The 22,404-nt window shown below is 48.4% G+C and overlaps 1 long non-coding RNA gene across 1 annotated transcript in view; it reads right to left on the reverse strand.

The window, feature by feature from the left end:
• Window positions 1-5,739: 5,739 nt before the first annotated feature.
• LOC138843105 (uncharacterized) overlaps window positions 5,740-22,404 on the reverse strand; it is a 97,873-nt gene continuing 81,208 nt past the window's right edge. The window contains exon 3 of the long non-coding RNA XR_016224573.1: window positions 5,740-5,825. This is a non-coding gene — a long non-coding RNA (uncharacterized LOC138843105). The remainder of the gene's footprint in view (window positions 5,826-22,404) is intronic.

Below are 22,404 nucleotides of genomic sequence, written 5' to 3' on the forward strand. Positions count from 1 at the left end.
ACTTGCAGAACTTAATACAAAGCCTGAGACCTAGCAAATGCTGATTGTGATGAGAAGGCAAGGAGGAGGAGGTGTCAGAATGTTTCCCATTCACCTGCTCGCAAACCCCCACCCTCCCACCAGACCCGGCACCTCGCTGGCATTTGGGAAGCGTGCGTGGTTGAATGCACTCATGCGGCAATGCAGGTCTGAAGCTTGAGGTTCCTTGTCTGCCCTGGCCTTTGCCACTCTGGGGTCTTAAGTTCCACTGAGACCTAGCTAGACTCAGTGCACTGCTCACAAGCCCTGCTGGGGGCAGGGCCCGTGTTGGGCTCTCATCTCTTTAGTACAGGAGCCCCCAGCCTTGGCTTGGCCCCTTCCCCCATTCTTGGAAAGGTTTTCCTCTCCCTCAGGGGTCATCAAGGATCTGCATTGCACTCTTTCTGTCAATCTCTCTAGCCTGTCCCCTTCCCCTGCCAAATGGAAGTAATGATGGCTACCTGGCCAGGTGTTACGAGGAACAGGTAAGCTCCTGTGTCGGCAGCTCAGTGAATGGAGGTCCACCTCCCCTTGTCTTTAACCACACACACCTTTGCATGGACACCAGCTCTCTGGCTTACGTGGCATCCTAACTCTTCTCTTTTGCACCTCCACAGCTTCCCTCCACCCTGCTGTGGGCCCCATGAAGTAATCACAGTGCAGGTCTACCCACGGGAGGCCCCGGCAAGATGGCAGAGGGCTGAAGGAGAACCCAAGAGCGTGTGCCCCAGGACTCGACCTTCCAGCTGCAGAGTATCAGCTCCTGGGGCAACCATGCTGTGTCACCACCGCTTCCTCCAGGTCCTGGCCACCCCCCTCCCCTTGCTGTTCAGGTGTAGGGATGGTGGTGATCTCCCCCAAAGTGCTAACCATCCCAGTTGACTCTTCTCTCAACCCTCCCCAGTATAAACAGACCACTTATTGGCTCTCCCTGGTTCCCCCATTTGAGAGCATCCTCTGTTCTTCCGAGACCCTGCCTGACGGTCCAGGCTCTTCCTCCACCATCCTTCAAAGTGCACCCTTCAGGGCCCACCTGTGCAGGAAGCCTCTACAGAGCAGCCTTAGGGGACGTCCCTGGGCTGACTCCCTGCCCACCATTGGGCCTGTGCCTCCTCTGACTCTCATTGCCAGAGCTCTCTCCATGCACATGACCTTGCCCACCAGCACAAAGGGTGTGGACTCTTTCTGCCTCCTCCGCATGTCTTCTGTGCTCCAGAGAGTTGTAGGAGAACAACAGGCATCGCCTGCCTCGCTCACACTCAGGGAGCATCACTTGGCCTCTTCTGTCTTCAACACCAAAGAACTTTCCCAGTCTGTGACTCACAGGAAGGTCTGGCCTGGGGCTGCACCTGCCACACAGCCTATGCCCAGTTTCCCACCATAGGATATTGGGGCTGTAGAGGATGTAAGGACCACGAGTCCCCAGCCCCACATTTACTGATGGGGATGTGCAGGACCAGACCACCTATGGGACTTGCCCAAAGCCTCCAGGTGAGTTTGCACCAGGAGGAGGCAAACCCAGCCTACTGCCTTCGCGATCCTGTGTGCACCTCGCCTGGATCCAGAGCCTCATGCATCTGGGCGTCTGCGTGGACAAGGTTCCCAGTCGCAGGTGAGTGCACAGGTATGTGCTCTGCCTGTCTGGGCTGGGGGGACGAGGAACACCCTGCTGTGTGTGCTGGAGGGTCCGTCGTCCTCACGTTCACGGGCAGGGGGTGAGGAAGACAAGTGAGGCATCCACTCCAGAAAGCAATTTAAGGGGTGTTTACAAAACTCGGGCAATAAGATGTTATATTTTGGTGCAGTATTTGTTTTAATTCCAAACTAATGCCACAAATCCACAATGAACAAAATACCAATTTGAAACAAAGATAGTATCTCATTTCCACAACTCTGCCTTGTCTGTCTTCCTCTAATCCCAATATTTATTTCAAAAAAACTTTACGTTCAAGAGCAGACATATGGCCTAGTGGTTAAATCACCACTTGGAACACCACATCCCTTATCGGGGAGTGCCTGAGTTCAAGGCTTGGCTCCGCTCCCAATTCCAACTTCCTGCTAATCTGTGAGGACGCCAGCGATGGCTCAAGTTCTCAAGACACAGCTACTCACAGGGAAGACTCTGAATTCTGGGCCCCTGGCTTTGGCCTGGCCCAACCCTGACTGTTGTGGGCACTCAGGGATTGAATCAATCATCGACTGAGACCTCGTCCTAGTGCTGGTGCTCTGGGTTCACCTCCCTTGATTCGGGGGCACTTCACAGGGGTAAAACTGGACAGGACCATCCCATTACATCAGAGGAATAACTTCCTGCCATTTTTGAGATGAGGACGCTGAGGTCAAGAGCTGCTGGGTAAGCTGTCACATGATACTTAGTGAATGATGAGAGTGCCGATAAACTGCTGGTACTTAGATAAAGACACCTGCAGGACTGGCCTTGAGATGCAGCATGTTAAGGTGCAGCTTGTGACACAGGCATCCCAAGTGAGCACCAGTTGGAGTCCCAGTTGCTTCACTTCCCATCCAGCTCCCTGCTAATGCACCTGGGAAAGCAGCAGAGGATGGCCCAAGTGCTCAACACCTTGTCACCTACTTGGGAGACCAGGCTCTTGACTTCAGCCTGGACCATCCCTGGCTGTTGCAGCCATTTAGGGAGTGAACCAGTGGATAGAAGATCTCTCTCTCTCTCTCTCTCTCTTCTGTTATTCTACCTTTCAAATAAATAAATATTTCTTAAAGACACACCTGTATCTGAATCTCTTTAGTAACAATAATAAAAAGAGACATGTGAGTGAGCCAAATATACTTCCTCTGGCTTGTCAACCCACTTGTCCCCAGACCAAGTGCACTGAGCTTCTGAAATAACAGGTTAGGAGACATAATTGTTACTTTGATAAAAATAAATAAATAAAATCCTGGGATTTGCTAGCTATCAAATAGCATCACCATTACAAGCATTTTGGAAGATCAGACAGCTCACCATGGAATCCAGCCCTGACCTAATTATGCCTCAAAAGTGACCACCTGTAGCTGGATGGAGGTATTTATCAGGGGTCCTTGATGCCATCTGTGTAAATGCATCCCCTTCCATCCTCCCTGTGTGGCCTCCTATTTCAAACAATCCTTCAACCTGGTCAACTTGACTTCAAGACAGTTTACACATCAGCCCTGGGAGGAAACCCTTCCCAGATCCCTCTCCCATGTTTGCGCTGCCTCTTCTGCACTTACTCATTAATTCATCCATCCACTCCCTAAGTATCCAGTAAATGTAGATAGCCCAGCACAGTGAGAGACCCTGAGGATGCAGTGGGAAACCCATGCCCCTGCTGTCCTAGAACCCAGGCCGCTGCTGTCCCTGGGGTGTCTGTGTCTCTCATGCTGGGTGGTTTCACTCTGAACTCCACTGTCCTGTCTCCACCTTGTTCTCCAGAAACTGACCAGAGCCCCTCAAGGCTATGTCCTACTCATCTTTAAATCCCCAAAGTCATACCAGGATCTGGTCCAGAGCAGATGCTCCATAGAGAAACGCCCCGGCGGGTATTTACAGTATTTACCTCGCACCACAGCTCCCCTTGTCCATCTGATCGTGTGCCCATGGCCCGTGCCCTCTGGATGTTTACACCGTGTCCAAATCCCCATCTGAGGCCTGCAGAGAACAGAGCTGCTGCTCCATCTGAGAGTCAGCTCCCACCAGCTGGGGCAGGGATTTTCTCCATAGCTCCAATCAGTGCACATTCTTGAGGCAAGGGTCCAACCAGCAGTTGCAGGGTTTCAAAGGCAGGATGCATGATGGGGCGCTTTTGACTGGAAAGTGAGCAAAGAGCTCTCAGCGACCCACTCTCCTTAACTGCCTAAGGCAAATACCTCCTCCAGTTTTGCCACAGAGGCCATGTGAGTCTTTGCTCTCTGGCCCTCCTATCTTGCTTGCTGATTGCACAGGGGAAGTGAAAAGTCAACACCTGCTGAATGAGGAAGCAAAGGCCCTAGGAGTCCATCTGCCTGGGGCAGTGGGACAATGACAGAGAATTTGCAGCATCAATTACTAATTTACACTCTTGTTCCTAGATTCCTTATATGAATCTGCCGATGATGTCTACCTCAAACTTCCAATGTGCCTCTAAAATCCTAAACGTTAGAGCAAGCACTGTGGCCCAGCAGATGAAGCCATTGTGTGGACACCTGCTGCCCACACTGATTCTGATCTAACTCTCTGCTAATGCACATCCTGGGAGGCTGCAGGTGACAGCTCAAGTACTTGGATCCCTGCCACCCACATGGGAGACCCAGATGGAGCTCCTGACTCCTGGCTTCAGCCTGACCCAGCCCTGGCTGTTGCAGGCATTCGGGGAGTAAACACATGGATGAGAGATATCTCTGTCTCTCTCTTGTGTGTTCTCCCTCTGCCTTTCAACTCAATAAACAAAATTACAAAATAAAATCCTGGGGCTGGTGCTGTGGTACAGTGCTAAGCTGCCATGTAGGCAGAGCCAATATCCCATGTGGGCACCAGTTCATGTCCCGGCTGCTCCACTTTTGATCCAGCTCCCTGCTAATGACCTAGGAAAAACAATGGAAAATTGTCCAACTAATTGGGCCCCTGAACCCATGTGGGAGACCCGGATGAACTTCCTGGCTTTGGCTTGGCCCACCCGCCCATTGCAGCCCTTTGGGGAGTGAATCAGGGGATGGAAGATCTCTCTATCTCTCCCCCCACCCCATCTCTCTGTAACTCTGCCTTTCAAATAAATAAATAAATAATATTTAACAATAAAATAAGATACAATTCAATAAAATAAAAAAAATAAAATCCTAAACTTTGTAATGAATTATGGATCAGCTCAGAGGGGCCAGGTCATACCATGAGCCCCAAACCAACTACAGGGATTTGCTTTGAGCCTGAATAGCCATTGATATCAAAGAGAAGTTGCGGGGGATGAATGGTCAGCGGTGACCATTCCTTTACCTCCGCTGGCCCCAGTCTCCTCCTCCCTGGCCACCTCTTGGAGTCCCAGCCTCCAGTCCAGTCATCTGCTGGATTACAGCCATTTCTAAGCGCTCATTCCCCAAGCTCTCACACTGTATGCCCCAACCTTCACTCATAGGCTGACCTATGAATTCAAGGCCCTTCCCAGTAGCATTCCTCCAACCCCAAACCAGCTGTGCTTCAGAACGTTCCCAAGATTTAAATCTCTAATAAATTCAAGGTCATCTGCAGGCAGACCTGTCTTTTTCTAGTATAATCTTCTTCCAACCCCGGGTATGTAGTCCTCCTCTCTCTCCCTGTCGCTGCCCCATCCCTGTCCTTCAAAGATCTCTCCAACATTAGCTGAAGGCCTACTGTGTGCTTGAGGGAAGAGAACTTAGTGCTTCATTGAGCATGCACCCCATGCCAGGTCTTTATTTGCTCTCCTTGCATGCTGAATCTCATTTCATCCTGTTGGCCAGATATCATTATTATGCCCACTCTGCACTTGAAGCTCCAGGGACAGAGAGGCCAAACGACTTACACAAGGGCCTACAGATAAGGCGCATTCATCACTCACATACCAGTGCCGTGGCTTCCCACTACACTCTGCAGTGCCCTACCCACCTGAGCAAATTCTGCCCATCCAGTCACACCACACGTCCATGAGACCACACCTATCTTAGGGCCATGGCAAGAACAAAGATGGTGTCCACAGAAACTGGATAGTCAAGAGCGTGTGATGCAGCCTGTACTCACATTGGTGTGGATGGAACAAGCCGTCAGGACCATGCAGGGTAGAATCCAGGGCTTGGGACTGGGGGGAGCTGTTTCTACCACGGCTCTGAAAGGAGAGAGAAAACAGAGTGATGACCAAATCCAGAACCAGAACCAGAGAGGGCTGTGTGGTAAGGGCCCTGTGACTTTACAGCAATAGATGCAGCCAGTTCACACAGGAAGGGAACATGGAAGACGAACATCCCAGCACCCTCTCCCCAGACCCTGCCTTCCCTCCCATCCCCTACAGACAGTCACCAGTGACCAAAACCAGTGGGAAGCCAGAGTGGGGGTTGACGGATGTTCCAGAGAGATCAACCTCCCAAGACAAAAGTCAAAAGGCACTCACTCTTGTCCAGTTGAAAAGTGTATGCATGAATGCAAGGAGACACACGAAGCCCCCTGAGTCACTGAGCCCATGCAGGCTGATGTCAGCTGGGTCATCGTCTCCCCAGCGCTCTCACCACCAGGCTTCCATCTGTGACCCCAGCTGCTTCTTCCACTGCACATTCTGCACTCCTCTTACACTCTGCTCGCTACTCTGGGTTGCGAGTGGGAGAAGGAAACCGAGGCTTAATTTCTGTGAAGGTGAGTCCTGGGCGGTCTTGTGCTCATTGGGCTGCCACAGTTGGGCCAGCCAGGACTTTAGGAGAGGGAGAATTAAGAGGTGGCCCCGGCCAGTCCCCTGAGTTACACTCATCACCCCCTCATCTCCTCTGGCAGCGCAGCAGCAACGCCGGCCACCGTGCTCAGATCCATGAGACCAGTTGAGCAAGGACCCCTTTCTTTGCTTGTTGACAGGAGGAACCCAAAATGCCTATGAGGTATTTTAGGTCCCAATCCATCAGATCCCTGTCTGTGTCCCCTGCAGGATCAACGCCTCTCAGAGCCTCAGTTAGGAATGGTTGGAACTTAGGAGATGAACACTCCTACAGACAAGCCCTCTCAACAGATGAGAGAAGAGAGGCTCAGAGGAGCCGACTGATTCTCCCGTGACACTAGGCTAATGTTTGAGCACTGGTACTCAACAATAAAGCCTGGACCTGCTCGCTCACTACTGCAGCTGCTGCTCCTCAGGAGAGCGAGGGCAACAGCTACCCTGTGGGCAGCCCAGGCAGTGCGAGAAGTGTATGCCCAGACGGACAGCCCTTTGGACTTCTAGAGAGTGGATTTCATTTCCTTTCACGTCCATTTCTTCTGCAGGCCCCAAACACAGCAGAGCTGGTAGGAGCAAAATGTTCTTACTGGGGGTGGGCTTTTGGCACAGCAGCTAAGATGCCACTTGGGACACGCGCAACCCATATTGGTGCTTCGGTTGGAGTCCTGGCTCCTCTCGATTCCAGCTTCCTGCTGACGCACACCCTGGAAGGCAGTGGTGATGGCTCAAGACCTTTGCTCCTTGCCACCTGCAGGGGAGACCCACATTTTGTTCTTTGCTCCCAGCTCAGCCTGACCCAGCCCCAGCTGTTGCAGGTATGCAGGGAATGGATCCAAGGATGGGAGATATTCTCTCTCTCTCTCTCTCTCTCCCTCTCCCTCTCCCTCTCCCTCTCTCTCTCTCTCTCTCACATACACACATACACACACATACTCACACACACTTGCTCTCTCTGCCCCTCGTCCTTTCAAATACATTAACTAACTTTATGTTCTTTCCATATTTCATAGAGAACCTGCTGCAGTGGGTTCCTCCCCGTACCTCTGCAGGCTCACCCCCGCATCGGGAAGAGCCTCCTCTGACCGCCAATGGCAGCCCCTGATGACTGATTTCCAGGTCTCTGCTGGGAGGCAGAGGCTGCTAACAGCAGGCACATCTCCAGGGGCAGGTTTAATCAGAGATGGAGTCCCCAGATAAGGCACCTTTGCAAAACCCCAGAGCCTCCTTCCCGTGCCCCTTGAAATTAAAAGAGTTCCCTCTACTAATATATTAATTAAAATGAAATATTAATGACCGACCTCTATTATTTATTGGCTGTTTTTGGAGAATAAAATATTGAAATCCAAAGAGGAATCAACTCTGAGGAAACCCCCCTTTCTGGCGCAGGCTTGATTCGTGTCACATAATAAAGAGATAAGCTTATCAGCTGCATCGGTTCAAAGACGGCTGCTGTAAATGTTGATTTTCAACCAATAAGAAGATTATAAGCACTGTCATAAAATATCCTTCCAGGATGTAAATTATTCAAAGCCCTTCGTGGGCAGACACGGTATCTCATGCCTCAGTGATCCTGCTCTGGGCAACACATTGCATTTATTAAAACCGGAGAGGCCTTCTGTTGATAAAGCCCCCTAAATAAATGATAACCTTCATCCCCCTCTCCCAAATTATGTCGATGATTAGAATTTGAAATGTTCACGCCGGAGAAGCCCTGTTGAAAAGCGAGGCCCCTGCGAGCCACGAGCACATCTTCATTGGCTGATCGGCTGCCCTCGGCAGTCAAGGCCCCGTTGTTGGGAGCAGGGCACACAGTAGGCATGGGGACAGGCCCCGGCGGCCCCGCTTTCCAATGCCTGGGCCGCAAGATGGAGGCTGTGACGCAGTGCAGGGGCGTGGAATCCAAACCTGTGTGGCTGGCCGCGCTAGCTCAGGATGGGCTTGTGGGAAAGGTCTTCAAAAACAGTTGGTGGAAAATATATATCATGAAGAAACTAGCCACGGATCTCAAAAAATGTTCGCACCAAAATGAACTTCTCTTTTAATTGCATTTTCCACAAGTGTTTTGAAGCGCCTTTCTGTGACTCAGCATGACTCAGACGGCCTGGCAGCTAGCTCTCAGCCTCCCCAGAGAGTTTCTCTGAGGCCGGAGTTGTGTCACAGCAGGGGAAGCCTCCACTTGTGACGCAAGCATCCCATCCGGCTGCTCCGCCTCTGATTCGGTTCCCTGCTAATGTGCCCAGGAAGGCAGTGGAAGACAGCCCAAGTGCTGCCCACGTGGGAGGTCTGGATGGAGTTCCCGGCTCCTGGCTTCGGTCTGGCTGAGCCCAAGCTATTGCAGCTATTTGTGGAGTGAACCAGCAGATGGAAGATTCCTCTTACTCTGTTTCTCCCTCTCTCTCTCTCTCTCTCTCTCTGTCCCTCTGCCTTTCAAGTAAATAAAATACAATCTTTAGGAAAGAAAGGATTTCTCCTACAGACAGGGAATAACACATGCACTCACCAGGCAGAGTCAGGCCCGTAGTAGTTCCCAATAGCTATTTCTAATTAGGGTCCCCGATCACGGTATAAACTCCATGGAGCACATGCCTTCTCATCTCCTAGAGCCCCCTTAGAACCTCAGGTACATCCGGGGCCGTTCTGCCTGTCCCACAGGACATCAAGAGCGTCCTGGACTAATCTCTGGCCTCTATTCATATAAAAGCCAGGGAAACCCTACCCATCTTCGAAGGCCTAATTCAAATGCCGTCTCCTCCTTGAAGTTTCTCATGATTTCCTCACTTGCAGTCTTTTGTTCCTTTCCATCCATCCTCAAGTATTTCCAGAGCACCGAGTGCATCGCTCTGAGACCTTTTCAGATACAGGCTTGTGTAACCTGCATTGCAACTCTGCAAGGCAAGTGTGCTGCCCCTACCAGGGACTCTCTTCTTTTTGGAGAGGTTAAGTGTCTTGCTAAGAATCACACATTGAGTAAGCGATGGGACCAAGACCTGAGCCAAATCTTGCCTGATTCCAATGTCTGTGCTCTTTCCTTTCTGTCTCTCTGACTACCTTGCTGCTCCTGGACCCACAGCTCAGTGCATCTCCACCTGGCCTTCACCTATCCTGCTGAACTTGCCTGGGCCTCTACTGAGAATGGGACCCAGGGCTCACCATGGATATTACAGCTGCACCTGCCTGGCTTCCACCCAGACCAGCACCCACCTACTCACGATGCCCTGTCTCTGCAGGCCTTCCTCAGCCCACGCCCAGAACACCAGCACTAACTCACATCCAGTTTCTCCATTCACATTCTATACCTTTTACAAAATAGGATTATATCCCAGTCGATAACTGAGAATGAGATCATGAACACGGAACATTTCAAACAAGCCTGGCAGTAGTCAATGCTCAACAAATGTTAGCTCTTATTGTTAAAATCCTAAAGGTTTCTGACTACATCGTTCTGACTTTAAATCCATGCTCTCTCTTCATTGCACTGAGCATTGGGCATCCCTGTAGCAGAAAATCTGGCAGAGTGAATGCTTAGCAGATCAGTGCTGGTGAATTCGATCATGTTTTCCAAAGAACATGCTAATATATGTTTGATGCAGCTTCCTGCAACAGTACAGGGTGCAGATTCTGAAACCAGATCATCTGGAGTTAAAGCCCTGTCTGTGACAGCTTCTGGGGGAGGTCTTGAGTGAATCACTCAATCTTCCTTAAGCCTCTACGTTCGCATCTATAAAATGGAGCTGGGGGAAAAGGTAGAAACCAAAGCGGCCGGGTTGGTGCAGCTGGAAAAACAAACTTTCACCAGGAGCATGTTAAATGATCATTCCTTCTTCCCTTCCATCTTTCCTCTTTCCTCTCCCAGCTCCCTCTCTCTCAGTTTCTTGCCTCTGCATCTTTGTTAAGAAGCATCATCAATGCATTGGGGCTGGCACTGTGGCTTAGCAGGTAAAGCGGCCACCTGCAGTGCCGGCATCCCATATGGGTGCTGGTTCATGTCCCAGCTGCTCCATTTCCAATCCAGCTCTCTGCTATGGCCTGGGAAAGATGTAGAAGATGGCCCAAGTCCTTGGGCCCCTGCATCCATGTGGGAGACCTGGCTCCTGGCTTCAGATTGACCCAGCTCCAGCCATTGTGGCCATCTGGGGACTGAACCAATGGATAGAAGACCTCTCTGTCTCTGCTTCTGCCTCTCTATAACTCTGCCTTTCAAACAAATAAATAAACCTTTAAAAAATAAATGTCATCAGTGCATCAGTGCAACACTCTGCTCCATCTTCTGCCTCTTCTTGTGTGTTTGGGGTGTCTTGTGTTGACCCATTGATTAGTATGACTTTCAGGGGGTGAAGAACTGCTTCAGAAACAAAGACGAGACCCTGCTTCATCCTGAGTAGCAGTAGCTGCCTAGACAAGTCCCACCATTGCCCATGGAAGGAAGTATTCCTATCAACCCCGAAAGAGAATAGCTGCTACAAAGACATGAAACCAAGCCACAAGACTCTCCATTGGCCTTCATGCTGTGTGGCTTATGTCTTAGCAAGGGCCTAGTATTCTAGAATAATACAAAGAAGATAAAATGATGCTAAACAAACCAAGCGAAACAATTATTAAATAGGATTTATGAAGTGTTTCTGTATGTACAACACACACACACACACACACACACCCTCAATAAAACAATGCAGGAACCACTGACTGTGTGCATGGAGATTGCAAATTTCCTTGCAAATTCTCCAGAGGGAGTGGGTGCTCTGAGTTGCCTGCCACCCAGAACACAGACATCACTTGATACATTTCGCTCACACAGCAATTCCTAGTTGTCAAGAGCTGACAATCAAACATGCAAAACAAGTGCTATATATGAATTTTGCAAAAGTATCACTTTGGGAAAACAGAAACGAAAACAAATTGAGAAATCATATAAATAATTACTTTGAGCTTCAACTCTAACATGAAACAGGAAGGCACACATGCAGAAATGCTAATTAATGACTGTTTAATTACAGAGCCCCAAATTAATAAACTGGAATGACTCCAGATTTCTAGCGGGCAGCCCATCTATGCCTGCGATCTCAGAGGTGTGGGCAGGGCTGTGGGGAGAGATGCTGAGGTTTCCTTGGCCAGGTGCCCAGCTGGAATGGCATCAGGAAAGGGATGGTGGGGCTCTCACGCAGGAGAACTAGGTCCTCCTAGCCCCCACCTCTCCGCTCAGACACATTGAGTCCTCAGCAACATCAGCAGGTGCAAGCCTTCGCCAAGGCATCTCTTCTAGCCTACAAGCGCCCAACCACAACACGCTAAGGACAGAATCAAACCCAGCACAGCACAGGGTCCAGATGCAGTAAGCAGTCACTGTATACCAGAGCTCTTCTCTCCATCTCTGTCTCTCTGTATCTCCTCCCTCCCTGCCTCTTCCTCTCCCTTTCTCAATTTGGTTTAGTTTATGTTTTCCCAAAATCATATTTTTGCAAAATTAGTATGTGCTACTTGTTTTGTCTGATCGTCGGTGCTTGGCAAGATAGAATTGCTGTGAGAGAGACACGTGTCCGACTTACTTAGGTGGATGGTAGCATCTAGATAAAAATAATCATCCCGCTTTGCAGCTATGAAAACCGAGGCTTTGTCAAAGCCAGAGTGGGAGACAGAAGCCTCCAGATTCATAACTCTAGGTGTCTAACCTCAAAGTGCGCTTTCTAATTACAGTAAGCTTCGTCCTAAAATTAAAAATTCTGCCACATCTCTTACTTACAGGTACATCATTTATTTGATCATTGTTCACTCAGGAAAGTCCTTCATGTCCTTACTTTGTGCCATCTTTGGGCCAAGTTCTAGGAACACAATAATGAGCAAAAACTGACCGAGACCCCACTTTCAGGGAACAAAGGCAGTGGGAGAGAAGGACATAGATAAAATGATTACACAAATAAATATATTTCCATTGCCTTTGATCCTGTCTACAAAGAGAAAGAAGTAGGCTATGAGAACTTGTAAAAGGGATGGTTGAGTGGCAGAGAAAGCTCCCCTGAAAAAGTAATGGTTGAAGTGTGATCTGCAAGGTGATGCAGACATATAATACGGAGAGAGAAGATGACATAGGCAAACACGGAAAAATTATCCACACCCGCTCTGCTTTCTTCCCCCACCACCCACCCTTCACCTGCTCCGACCTAACCTGCTTGTTTCTCCCATCACCCTGCCATGGGAGTTCATGTGCTGAATTTCATGGCCACGTTCAAACCTCAGCTTGCTTGAGCTTTCAGACTTTTTACACATAGCTGATCACTCCCTCCTTGAAATCTCCTCCTTGGCTTCTGAGCCACACCTCCACTGGTGTCCCTCCTGCCTCTCTGAATTACCCAACCGTTGCCCTAATTCCCTCATTCGCCTCTAAGCTCTTCAAGGCCTGACCTTAGGCACTTCTCACTTATTTTGTATTCTTTCCCTGGGTGAGCTTCTCCATGCCACAGAACTATTTACACTCTACTACAGTGATTTTCAAAGTATCTCTAGCCCTGATCTTTATCCTTGACTATATTTCCAAATTTCCTGATTAACAGAGATTCTTGAATGGCCCACAGGCACCTCACATTCAGCATGATCAAACTGAGTTCATGATGTGACCCCCCAAACCCATCTCAGCACCATCCATACAATTTGCAAACCAGAATCCCAAGCAACATCTGCAATCCCTTCCTATCCTTGCCTTATACAGAAGACTGAATAGTGGTATCCCCCTCCCCAGAAAAGTCCAAATCCTAATTCTTGGAACCTGTGTATTACTGGCAAAAGGGAATTTAAAGACTTAATTAAATTAAAACTCTTGAGATGGAGAGATCATCATGAATTATTAAGGTGGTCCCTTATGTGTGATCCTAAGGTTCCTTATGCAAATGAGGGAGGGGAAGACTTTATGACGGGAGAGGCCATGAGACTATGGAAGCACGAGGGCAGTGATGTAGCCACAGCCAAGCAATGCCAGTAGCCACTGGAGCCTGTAAGGGGCAAAGAATGGATTCTCCCTGGAGCCTACAGAGAGGACCAGCCAGGTCAACACTTTGATTTTCAGCCCTATCACCCACTTTTGACTACCAAAACTGTAGGAGAACAATTTGTTATTGTTTTAAGCTCAAGTTGGCAGTAATTTGTTACAGCAGCAATAGGAAGTTAATACACTCTACTATAAGCTACCACATCCTCTTTATTTTGCTATACAAATAACTCCCAGATGCATCTCCTTTTCTCCAACTCCACGTCCCCTTCCCTAGGAAAATCTTCCATCCTCTTTTACAAATGAACAGGTGCCCCAGTCTCCAGTTTCCCATGGCTCCTGGAATAAAGCCCCAAATTCTGTCATGACACACAAAAATCCATTTGTTTTGATCTCTGTCTCCCTTCCTAGACTATTCTGTACTCTCAATGTGTGGTGGAATGAGAAGGCCATGCCAAGATGGCCACTGGCAAGCGAGTGTCAGTTACTCAGGAATGGCTTTGAATCCCACCTGGCAACAGAGCCTGCCTGGCAACAGGCTGTGATTGGATGGCTTTGAATCCCACCTGGCAACGGAGCCTGCCTGGCAACAGGCTGTGATTGATGGCTTTGGAAACTGCCTGGCAACAGGCTGTGATTGGTTGGGCCATAGACCACCCCTTGACCGGATTGGCTGGTCTTGGCTATATAAGCTGTTGTACCAACTGAAATAAACGAGTCTGCAGGCTGCTTGCCTCAAGCCTGCTTTCACCTGACTCCCGGGGTCTGTGTGGTGACTCCGTGCCTCTTGCCCCCACCACACTCCTCCTGTCAGAAACGAATCCACTGCAACATTGATGAGAAATCAACTGCAACATCAACATACATTATTTCTTTCAGTTCCTAGAAGGTACTAATTCCCTGTCTACCACAAGTCCTCTTCCTTGGCTTAGGATACTTGTTAACTTCAGGCCATGGCTGGAATGCTATTTCCTCATCAAATTCCTTCTGAACTCCCAGACTGGGTTCAGCCAGAACACATACAGAGCACTATTCGGAAGATCCGGTTCACGCCTAACTCACCAGCTAGCCACTAACCCCAGAGACCAGGAGAGAATAGTTTTAGGGCTGATTTTGCCTACTGCTCCATCCCCAGCTTCTAGCAAAGTGCCCAGCACACAGTAAGTACTCAACGCATACAGTCATGATGTGACCCCCCACACACACACTCCCACCCCCCGGGGCCCAAGAGGACTGGCGGTCTCAGCACTTGGCTTTGTCCTGACACTGGTGGACATGCAGTTGGAGAAAGGGGGTAACCTGAGAAGGACTTCGTGGTACTCCACAGTGGCCAAGAAACTCCAGACTGAGAACTCACCTTTCTCAGCGCCGTTTTCACAAGAAGGTGCTGGGTGAAGTTCTTGTCAATTTGTGATTCACAAGCAAGAATGAACTGGGGTCTTCTCCCCCACTGAGCCTAACCCCTCTCCATTTCTAGGCCTGTACAGGGTCTTTGGTTATTTTCCTTAGGTTTCTTAGACTGAAGCACTTTGGAAATTATCTAATAACGTGTCCTGTGTTGTAGGCTTCACCAGAAGGTATCTCACAGGTCACTTGGGGCTGGGGGTAGATAGTGCTGCGTTAACCAGGCAAGCCCCTCTTTTCTATTTTATATGCTGGGACTCTATGTGGGAGTTTTTATGAAAATGTTTTTGAGATCAGAAAGAAAAGGAAAAAGTTTGCAAGCCATTATTATTATGCTTATTTGCACCAGACTTTATACTTGTCAAAGGATCGGTTGATTTTTTTTTTTCATTTGTTTTTCACATAAAACCCTTCAAGCTAGAAATAGATTATTAACTCCAGTGGACAGATCGACAAATAACTCAAGGAGCTGAAATAACGTGGTCAAGATGATACATTTAGTATAGGATAAAGTTCGCACTCAATCCCATCATATTGGAGTTTATGCAAGCCACGCAATGGTGATTTGAGCCAATTTTATCTATTCATTAAGGTGCCAGATGACTCAGTGAACATTTAGGTTGCTTATGCCTGGAGAGAAAATAGCACACCATTTTAACACTGGTTTCCTCTAGGTGGCAAGATTGTGAGTAAATTTATTGTCTTCTTTATGTTTCTCAGTAACGCCTACAAGGTGCCTGCATTAATTTTATAATTAGAAAGTGAGGAAGTAGGATTACAAAGTAAGTCAAGGGAACAATGGGAAAACAGGAAGATCTCTGGCCTGCCCTGTTGTGGTGCAGCGAGGGCAGCAGGCTGATCATTTGGTCCTGGCTCGGAGCCTGCTATGCCAGTTACCACTGCGTATTCCTCAACACTCTTAACCTCTCTGAGCCTCACTGATACCCTGATACCCTGATACTGATACGAGTGTAGCTCGGTATCAGATGGAAGAAATAAACCTACCAGCATTGCTCAATGCTCTTGATGACAACGTCAGAAACACAACTTACACACGCTGAGAGCGAGGAAGGAACATGCTGAGTTACGAGAGGAATCTCCCTGAAGTCGTGGCTGGCTGTCCCCCTGAAGACGTGGCTGGCTGTCCGTCTCCGAGACCTGCCTCCCCCTTCTCAGCTACCCAGCACTCTGTCTCCTTGCACCCAGGAACAATGGGCACAGCAGGCTGGGTCTCACCCTCCCCTGTTAGCAAATCCAGGAGAAAGAAAACCCCTCTCAGAGCTCAGATGCCAAGCCCAAGGATGATTCTGATCGGTCACCCCGAGACCCTGGGCCCTCCCGAGAGCTGACCACTGCAGCCCGTCACAGGCAGCAGACTGGGCCCCGCATTTCCACGTGCCCACATCACTGCCCTGCAGCTGTCTTCCTGGAGACCCACACAAGGCAAACTCCTGACCAGTCCAGATGAGGTGGTCATTTCTGTTGGCCAGAGGACCTAATTTATAAGTGCTGCTCAAGGGCTTAATCAGTTTGTGAAACGCAGTAAATGGTAAGTTTCATTAAGCAATACTCCAGTGTTTTTCAAGGGCACAAGGAAAGCTTTACAATCAAGGTGACAAACGCAAAAGCAAACGAATTTTTTGTCAGAAAAATAGAAGACCATAAGAAATTAGGTGCCGGGGAAATTCATGATGACACAAGGTCATAGTCCCTTATCTAGACTAAATCCTCTATGCCCGCCAAGTCTTTCCTGTAGCTCTTTTTTTTTTTTTTAACTACTCTTTGGAAATTGGACACCAGAATTGCAGAGGATGCTCCTCCTTCAATAAAACTTCAGATAAATTAGATATTGAACAAGACACTTAGATCCTAGCAAGAATACACAAAAAAAAATCAGGCCTCGAGCTGTTGGGAGATGATAAATTGTCAGTTTCTCTTTAATAAGATTGTGTCTCATCACCATCTCCTGTAAGGGATTTGATAGCTTTTGTTTTTAACCTGTGAAGATTAAAATCAATTCCCAACTACAGTTGGAAGCCCCAAGCCCTAGAGCCACAAATTAATCAATTAATCAATCAATCAGTCAATAGATCAGCATGTCCATATTGAGGCCAGCTTTTACTGGGCGTCTGGGGCAGGGAAAAGAATTAGAAAATATGACCCTGCCGATGTTTGCCCGAGGGAAGCTTTGCTTTAGAAAGCATTAATTCCAAACTTCAAGACAACAGCAAGCCTATGTCCATTAGAATTACACTGCGTAGACAACACCACACCTTCTTACCAGTCTTGCCTTACGAACATATTTGATTTGGGATCCTGGGCTAATCACATACTTGGACATAAGCCTTTGTCCCGCTCAGATATCCACACTGGCAATATCAGTCCTTATGGGTTTATGGGTCCTTTCTGTTCCCCCAGGGCACTTCATAGGAGGCAAAAACAGGACAGGAGCCTCAGGTTAAGGAGACCCAAATTGCACTTCCACCATTGTCTCCTTTGGAAACATTTGCATAAGTTATTCAGTGCCTCTTAGCCCGGATAGGTTGAATTGCTAAAACATAAACAACAGGAGGCATTTCAGAGCCCAGCAAGGACACAAGAGAACATGGATATGGAATACTTAAACAAGTCCTGGTCCAGAGTTCAGGCTGTAAACACACTTGTCTTTGGTGGCAGTGATGTTGTTTCAACCACGTCGCTCCTAGGTTAGACTTTTATTCTGTCCTCTCTTTCTTTCTGTATTTTTTGATTGTTTCTTCCTAGTACCCACCAAAAAAAAAATGTTTAGACATGCTTTGCTCCTGATTTTTTGGTTGTTTTCTCCCCTTCCAAATGGACTTCCTCATCCCACAATAATCCTATTAAATTCTACAGACTTTCACTGACATGACACAAATACCCCTCTGGCTTCAGCCCAAACAAAAACTAATTGTCCCCTTGTTTGTCTTATGTGAGTTTGTTTTTCCAAATGAAACATTTCAGACTCCGTTTTCTTGTCCCTTGGCCTTTCTTAACAACCAACACGGTGTGAGTTAGCCACAAAGACTGGGTTTCTGGGAGCATGGGAAGAGTGTGGGAAGCAAGGGGTTCTGTTTGAAGCTGCAGTTCTTAATTTCAAATAGGAAACGGCTGGAGGGGTGTGATACAGAGAAGGGTGTATCAACTTGAGGTCAGAAAATGCAGTGTTTTAATTAATCCTGCTTCCACCCCCATGAGCTACCTGACCCTGGGAATGTTCCTAAACCCATGCAAAAGGGACAATTGTCCTTTCCCTTCCAGGAATGAATTTGGCAGACTCTACTAACACCATGTTCTTAATCACTCCACAAATGACATTAATAAACTTTTGCAAGTCATGGTCTCCCTTGCAGAGAGGAAATCAAGGAAATATGTCCATGGACAACTCAGCAGAAAGAAGTTGAAGACAGAAAAAAAAAACAAGATTCAAGTTCAAGTTCTGGTCCCACTGTCAACTTCCACGTGACCTTGAATAAACCTCATCTCCACTTTGGCCTCAGTTACCCATCCAAGTATGACAGGGTTAAGATGAAAGGATCCATTAAGGATCCTTCCAACTCAAGCACTCAGTCACAGTCTGGCCTGAGACTTCCCTGTCATTAAATCCTACTGTTCTTATCTCTCCTCTCTCAGCTGCCTTAGAAACCACACTTGCAGGGCAGACTTTGTGGCACAGGTGGTAAAGCTGCCCCCTGCGATGCCTGCATCCCATACAGGTGCCAGTTTGTCCAGTTGCTCCGCATCCAATCCAGCTCCCTGCTAATGGCAGTGGAAAATGGCACGAGTGTTTGGGCCCTTGCCACCCATGTGAGAGACCAGGATGAAGCCCCTGGCTTCAGCCTGGCTCAGCACTGGCTGTTGTGGCCATCTGGGAAGTGAACCAGTGGATGGAAGATCGACCTCTCCTTTCCTCCCCTCCCCTCCCCTCCCCTCTCCTCTCCTCCACTCTCCTCCTCTTCCTTCCCCTCTTCTCCACCCCTCCATCTGACTTTCAAAAAAAATAAATAAATCTTTTTAAAAAAGAACAAAGAAAACCCCATTTGCTACCTCTTGCTTGTCAACAATAATAGTAACCCATATTCTTTAACTGACACATCGGGTCAGTGAGTGTGCCAAATGCAGTGCATGCCTTTTCTTATATAATTCTCACCAGAATCCTCAGAAATAGAGGCTAGCATGATCCCCAGTTGATGGCTGAGGGCCCCCATGTGAAAGGCTCTGCAGGACTTCTTGCTTAGGAAACATTTTTAGAGCTTGAGACTCTGACGCCACCTTGCTGTCCTGACTCCCAGTGATTATGACCCAGGCTTCTAAGACAGGGAACTTTCCAAGGTCACCTCTAAGCTTCCCAGTTGTCTCCTTGTCAGGCCTTTCTTCCCCCTCCGGCACACACTGTTGTTTTGGTTTTGACTTAGGTCTTTAATGGGAGGCAACTGGGGGTAACAGGTAGTACAGAAATCTTGGAAGTGGGCTGAGTAGAAAGAGAGTCTAATCTTTGCCATGCAGAACATGTGCTGTTAGATGACTTTCCCAAGACCAATTGTTCTAGGAAATAGTTCTATCCATGATGCTATTGGCAGAAGAACACGGGATTCTATAAATCGAGCTCCAAGCACAGTTTCTGATACGCAGCAAACCACTGAGCAATCATCCTGTTCTCCTCCTACTCATATCCCACTCACCTTCAAGACCTAACCTTTGAGAATTTGCATTCCTGGTTTGGGAAATGACTCATCCCTTCTGGAATCCATACAGGTCCCAATAAGAGAGAGACTGCACAATAAAGATAGTGTTATTTAGACAAAGTCTCTTTCTGCAGGGGCTGTGTCAGGTGTGAGAAGAAGGTGAAGAGATAGAGCAGTAACTGGGTCTTGATGGCAGCAGAGCTTTGCCGTCTCCAGGACCAAAAGGCCAAGTGGAGGAAGTAGTTACCAATAACCAAGAACAGGGGAGGAGGATCAGCCTCCTTAGGAGGAGCCGTGGTCTTCAGGCAAAGGACACAGGAAAGGAGACCTGGCAAGGAGGTTGTCGGGAAAAACTCAGCTCACTCTTGACTGGGAAAGTTACTTCCAAAAGCATAGAACTGACATGAGCTATTTTGATAACACCTCTACAACCTTGGTTCTTGGTCGGCACGACATGTGCCGGTTCATAGTGTTGCTTTGTGAACTATGGTTCCAGAAATTTGAGGCTGATTTACAGCAGTTTACAGCTGATTTACAGCAGTTTACACTGTATTAACAGTGGGGGGATGGATGGTTTGCACTCTCTGCCCTCCCTCCAAACTCCTACATGCCCATCTCCTGCCATTGCCTGGACCCAGTTGGAAACATCAGCTAAAGGAACCCATTGTTGTCATGTTTATAGTTCAGGTTCCAGGGCCAAGAACAGAGTGGAGAAGGGTATAAAGTGGAGGTCTCCATTGCTCCTTCATCACATTCATGCGGATCTTGTTTATAACAGAATATTATACATGTGGGAGTGCTGGCCTCGTCTCCCTGACCATGGCCTCTTTATTAGCACATCCCTCTTCCTTCCCATGGGCATTGCCAGTCCTGTGCCAGAGCCTGGCATGGTGTAGCTGCATGGAGTTGAGTGTAACAGAATCTTCAGGAAGACCATCAGGCACCAAGGAGAATGAGCCAGCTGCTTGCTTTCCCCAGGGTTTGTCCTTTGTAATTCCTGCCAGAGACCTTGCCAGCAACTGAACAGCTACAGAGATATTTCAGAAGGTGGAGAAAGACAGCTGAAGGGAGAGAGAGTGTGTGCAGGTTGATGCCTACTCATAACAATTCTCCAGGTGCCTCCCCCCAGTGACATTAGATAAACAGAGATGGGAATCACATTTCAGCATGACAGCTTAAAAGGCATGTCAAGAAACAATTAAAAAGATCTAGAGCAACCTGATCCTGGGAGACTTTTGTCAGCGTGGAAGTGCTTCCCACCAGGGCATATGTGGGGGTGATGTGGCCCACAAGCCCCACTCAGGGCCCTGAATTTCCCAAGACAGGATGCTCTGAGCCCTGGGACTTGAGACTCTGTGAGCCTAGAGAATTTGACCTTTTCCTGCATGTCTTTCTTTTTTTTTTTCAAATCACCTGTAATCAACAGCACAGAACATCTGCCCAACAAATCTCTGCTGGAGCATGCTGCCTCCCAACCCTCCTCCAAACCCCAGCCGTGCGAGATAATATTTATAGAGCACCGCCTGGAGGACAGGCTGTCCATCATGCCTTCGGAGCAGTGACTTCTTCAGAATGCCTTTTGAGAGCCCTGGAATTCCTGGGGGTGTCCCTGGGGCTCCCTAGAAGCCTAGAAGCCCTGCCTCTACCCCAGTCTAGAGAATACCAGGCCTGATGTGTTAGAGGCACTGGGGCTGCATGTAAGAAATCGATTTTTTTAAAAAGAGATGCTGATGCCCTGAAAGAACAACAGCAAGCCCTTTAGCCTAAAGCTGCTTGTTTTTAAGATTTATTTATTTGAAAGAGTTATAGAGAGAGAAGAAGAGACAGACGGACAGAGAGAGAGAGAGAGAGAATGGGAGAATCTTCCATCCACTGGTTCACTCCCCAAGTGAACACAATAGCCAGAGCTGAGCTAGGAGGAAGCCAAGAGCCAGGAGCCAGGAGCTTCTTCCACATCTCCCACATGGGAGCAGGGGCCCAAGCATCAGGTCATCCTCTGCAGCTTTTCCAAGGTCATTGGATCAGAAAGGAGCAGCTGGGACACAAACCAGCACCCACACGGAATGCCAGGGCCATTGGCAGTGGCTTTACCCGCTACACCACAACACAGCCTCTAGCCTAAAGTGTTTGTCTGTGATCAGGCTGATGGTAAGAAACCTGCAAGCCTGAGCTGTGTTACTGCTGCCCTTAGAATTGCTGGGAGTCAAAGGGCCCTCACTGGAGCCCATCATGGTGAACATGGCAAACATGGTGAAACACCATTACAAAGAACCTACTGAGTCCAGCACTGTGGCACAGAGGGTTAAGCTGCAATCTGCGACAGGAGCGTCCATATCGGGGTGAGACCCAGCTGCTCTGTTGTGATCCAGCTCCCTGCTAATGCACCTGGGATGGCAGAAAATGGTGGCTCAAATTCTTGGGGTCCTGCCAACCATGTAGAAGACCCAGATGGGGTTCCCAGCTCCTGGCTTCAGCCTGGCCCAGGCCTGGTCATTGTGGGCATTTGGGGAGTGAACCAGAAGATGGAAGATATATATCTCTCTCTCTCTCCCCCCACCCGTCTCTCTCTCCCTCTCTCCAAAAGATAGAGTAACACTCTATCTTTCAAGTGAATAAAAATAAATCTTAAGAAAAATAAAGAACCTATTGAAATTCCTGAGCCGTCTCTTGAAGGTCTCATTTTGGGGAAAACCATGACAGCACTTCCTCCTCTGTACTGGGAAAAGCTGATCTGGTTTGGCTGTGCCATGCACTAGGGAACTGACCTTGTTTCCCTCTTGGCCTTGGCCTTTGGGAGCATCAGTGCTATTCCTGCAGCCTCTGGCAACAATGCAGAATCCGCACCCTGACAGATTCTAATCCTTGCCCCAGCTGCCCCCAGTAGCTTGAGTTATAATTCTGCATT

The sequence above is a fragment of the Oryctolagus cuniculus genome, chromosome 18, assembly GCF_051225735.1.
Source record: "Oryctolagus cuniculus isolate XC-2025 breed Fujian yellow rabbit chromosome 18, ASM5122573v1, whole genome shotgun sequence".
In the NCBI taxonomy this organism is placed as follows: Eukaryota; Metazoa; Chordata; class Mammalia; order Lagomorpha; family Leporidae; genus Oryctolagus; species Oryctolagus cuniculus.